The sequence below is a fragment of the Lepus europaeus genome, chromosome 3 (genome assembly GCF_033115175.1).
Source record: "Lepus europaeus isolate LE1 chromosome 3, mLepTim1.pri, whole genome shotgun sequence".
Lineage (NCBI taxonomy): Eukaryota > Metazoa > Chordata > Mammalia > Lagomorpha > Leporidae > Lepus > Lepus europaeus.
In genome coordinates, this window is record NC_084829.1 from 49,053,945 (window position 1) to 49,058,871 (window position 4,927).

Below are 4,927 nucleotides of genomic sequence, written 5' to 3' on the forward strand. Positions count from 1 at the left end.
GGTTCATATTTGCCTTAATCAATGGCTTAACCAGCAGGCCAACAACCACCCTTGAGAAATAGTTTGACCAGTAAAAGAATATAATTCATCCAAATATGTGTTTGCATGATGACAGTCTGGAAATATAGAAATAATGAACAAAATTAAATATAAATAAATGAATCTAACAATTTAAGAAAGTTTTTATATACTTCTATAAATAGTTGATATAATTTTTATAGCTCTATAAATAAAAGAACCTGTATAAATAATAAAAAATAATAAAAGTATAAAGAATAAGATTAGAATTAACAAGGTTGACTAATAGACTTGGAAATATTCATTCTGTTTAAGCACAGATAAAACATTTACCAAAAACTACACAAAATGAGTCTTAAATTTTTAAATTTTATCCTATGGTAATGTAGTTCACCATTAGGATGCTTGCTCCAACCCATTTATGAAGTGACTCAGAAGTTTATGAATTTTGAATGGGTATCTCCCTGAGGAAGACAGAGCTTTGCTGACTGAAGAACAAGTTGCCCTCCTGCTCATTAGATATGCTCCCCTATATCTAATGATGCCAGAAATATGTGTGGCAAATAATAACTCAGGGTGCAGTCTCTGGTAAGCCCCTAAAGGAAAACCAAGTCATAACCCCTTCAATAAAAAAAAAAAAAAAAAAAAAAAAAAAAAAAAAAAAAAAACCACTTTCCACTTGAAAAACCATTCCTGGCATGTTCCTGAGTTCTGGGGTAACTTTTCTGCAGACATCTGATGACAACATGACCAGAAATGCCCACTATGTTTAATGTATGGCTGTCTCCAGCAAATCTTAACACTGGTTGAAACAAAGACTGATAAAATATAGTCATTTGGGATTGTATCAAGAAGTTTCAGAGGACACAGGTAAATTAACTGAACAAGGTTTAGACCTCATTGTCTTCTAACTTTGTTTCTTATATTTCCATTTAGTGAACTTCTAATGTAATGCAGTCTAGATAAGGCAAATTCTTTGAAATTTATTGAGATTAGTTTTATACCCTTTACAAATTGAATTTCCATGTCACATATCTATATATATGAAAAATTAGTACTTTTCATGGTTGCTAAATAAATTTAGTATAATCTCTTCAATATTGTAATCACAATATGCTTCTATTTAATCTTTCATTTGCCAAGATAAGTTACTTAGAAAAATTTCCACTGTGTTATTTATGAATATAACTTTGTAGTTCTCATAACGATGGCTCATTTTTGACTAGTACTAATATAACTACTATACCATTCTTATGGTTAATTTGAATAGTCTAACACTTTCCATTCTCTTAATATTTGGACACTTTTGTGGGCTATAGTGTTCATATATGTACTGTGTGTAATGATAAAATAATATGACTGGTTGATAGATACTAACAGCACATGCTTCAGGAGTGCAGTACAATGTGAAGCTCTAGTACATGTGCAATACAATACAATCAGATAGATCAAATCAGGGCACTCAATGTCTTTTTTGTTTTAACATGCTTGGATCGTTGAACTCATATCTCTTTGTAAAACATATACTTCAGTCTAGCTTATTTATCCAGTATAGTGATATTTACCTCATAGTTTGAGTTTTTAGGTTTTATAGCTTAATTAAAGTATCTATATGGCTCAATTCAGTAATTCCATTTTGTGATTTTTTTTTCCTCTCAGCCTAGTTTTTCTTTGTGCCTCCATTTTTATTTGTTGCCATTTTTTGAGGAGTATAGAGTGATATTTCAATATGTTTATACAGTGACCCTTCAGTGTTAATGAAATAATTTTTGTAATCCATTCTGATTAACCTTTGAATTTAACAGCACCTTCTATTTATTAATGTTTACTCCATAAATTGAAATATGTTTTTAATCTATTATGTTCCAGTTGAAATTAAAATTGCACTGCTCCCTGTAAAATTTTAACAGCTTGAAACGGTGTATTTTTATCAATGTTTTCCCATCTTTTGTTTTTTATTGTCATTTACATTACATGTACACATATTCTAAACTCTATGATGCAATGTTAAACCTTTTACTTTAGGAGATTCCACAATGACTGAACAGGGGAAAGATGTACTATTTTACATGAGGAAAAAATAGAAAAAAAAGTGAAGGAAATGCATTCCCGGGGGAAAATGAAGAGAAATCTGCTTTGGAAACTACAGAAGGAAAAGGAACACCGTGAATCAGCGTGAAAGGTGTGGACACACAGTGAGTGTCACACACAGTGAGTGTAGACACAACACACAGTCCTCTCAGCTGAGAGCTGGAGGATATGCCAGCATTGGAGAGTGAGGTGAGAGCACACCGCAGCAGCCTGTGCCAGCTGTGATATGGCCAAAGGGAGAGCATTGTGGACCACACTATCTTTGAGTCTGGCTTGGAGCCCCAACAAGAAGCAGAGCACCTGCCTAACCCAGAGGGAAAAAATATAAAGTTCTTTTTCTCTCCATCCCTCACAAGGGTGCTCTGCACCAGAGGGTAGAAGGTGCCATTTGATATCACTAGTGTCTGCAGCAGCATTTGTGCACATGCCTAGCAACTGGAGGGAAGAAGACGCCATTTTTGACACAAGTAAGCAGCTGTGGTGGCTCTTTTGCATACATGTGATCCAAGGATTTTGCAAGGGGGAAAATCCACATTCTCCACTGACTTTGAGTCCAGCTGGGCGGGTTAACAAGGGGCTGGGCACCCTCATAAGACTGTGTCCAGCCTCTCAAAATATCACAGTTTCTGGGGCTCAAACAACCCAGTCAAGAAATGGGCAAAGGACTTGAACAAGCATGACATTTTTCAAGAGTGGAAATTCAAATGGCCAACAAATACTTGAAAAAATGCTCAGGATCACTAACCATCAGTGAAATGCAAATCAAAACCACAGTGAGGTTCTTCACTCCAGTTAGAATGGCTCTCATATAGAAATCAATAAAAAATAAATGCTGTGAAGAAGTGGGGGGAAAAGTACCATAATCCATTGTTGGTGGGAATGTAAACTAGTGCAGCCATTGTGGAAGACAGTATGGAGATATCTCAGAAATCTGAATATAGACCTACTATATGATCCAGCCAAACAACTTCAAATCAAAAGAAATCAACTTATGAAAGAATTATCTCTACCTCCATGTTCACTGAAGCACAATTCACAACACGTAAAATATGAATTCAACCCAGATGTCCAACTATTGACTGGATAAAGAAATTATGATATATATATATATACACTATTGAGTACTATCCACTTGTAAAAAATGATAAAAATCTTGTCTTTTGCAACAAGATGAGCACAACTGGAAACCATTATACTTAACAAAATAAACCAGTCCCAAAAAACCAGATATGTTTTCGCTGATCCAAGGTAACTAATATAGTACCTAAAATGTAATGTATTGGAGTGATATGGGCATGTTGAGATTCAGTGATTATTGATAGCCCTTGTCTCTTCCCTTGAGGAACAGTGTTTTTTTTAGTTCATACTATTTGCTGAACTCTTTTACTTAGTGTAGGACTAACTTTATGATCAACTAGTAAACTGAAAGTTGATCTTTCTAAAAATTAAGAGGAAATGGGAAAGAAAGAATAAAGAAAGGTTGGCGTGTGAGAAGGAGGGAGAGTTGGGTGAGAATCACTATGTTCCTAAATCTATATATATGAAATACATGAAACTCATATAACTTAAATAAAACTTTAAAAAAATAAAGAAAGAACCTTGGATCTCACCACAGTCCTCTTGGGTCAGAATTTGCATATTAACAAGATTCCCCTTGAGATTCTTATGTACATTTAGCTATTAAGAACTGAATTTCATAAAGACAAAGCATCAGACAATCCAAACAGAGGAAAAACCTCCAAAACAACCATCTGATCTCCAAAAATGTCGAGGTCATGAGGAGACTACAGAGCGGTTTTAGATTTTACAAAGATTTGTAATAACTTTGGCCAATACATGATCCTGAATTCGAACTGCATCCATTGGTACTCAAAAATATTTCTGAGACAGGTCACTCAACTTGAATGGGGTCTGTGTGCAAAGGCAAATGGGGTTTCTTTCTGTTATATCCACTCTTCTTATACTGAGGGACTTGTGGAAAAACAGAATTAAAATAAAATTTTATTTTAGTGCAAAAAATTGTCCCATAAACTTTAAGCGCACTTCTATACTTGCTTTAAGTGACTACAACTTCTTAGTCATTTTATTCCTATTGGCTGTCTTGTTCTTAGATATTGGTCATTTTGTTGTTGTTTCTATATATTGCTTGGCTAACAATATAAAAAGAAATATATATAGTCTCTGAACGATGATTTTGGATCCAGCATAGTTACATTACATGAGTTAACTCCAAAATCCATTCCCACATTGTGGGCAATAGCTGAAATTTGTTTTTTTGTTTTTGTTTTTTTTCTCTTTTCAGTTTCCAGCTGTGACTTCCTCACTGAACCTTTGTTGTCTTCTTCTTGTGTCTATAATTTGTCAGGTTTTACTCAGGCAATCAGGACAGTCAGCCCTCCCGAGACTGCCTAACCTCCAGGATTTTCCCCTTTCTTTAAGTTCTCAGCTCTCTGCTTTGAAACCGTAAGATATCTGCCTGAGCTTCTCTGAAGTTCACATTGTCTATGATCCAAGGAGTTCCCTGAGAAAAAAGGACACAAAGTCACAAACTTTCCTCCCAATCTTCTTAAAGAGTAATTTTTTTTAAAGATTTATTTACTTATTTGAAAGTCACAGTTACACAAAGGAGGAGAGACAGAGACAGAGAGAGAGAGAGAGAAAGAGACAGAGAAGAGAGAGAGGTCTTCCATCCGATGGTTCACTGCCTATTTGGCTGCAATGGCCGGAGCTGAGCTGATCCGAAGCCAGGAGCCAGGAGCTTCTTCTGTGTCTCCCACACAGGTGCAGGGGCCCAATGAGCCATCTTCTACTGCTTTCC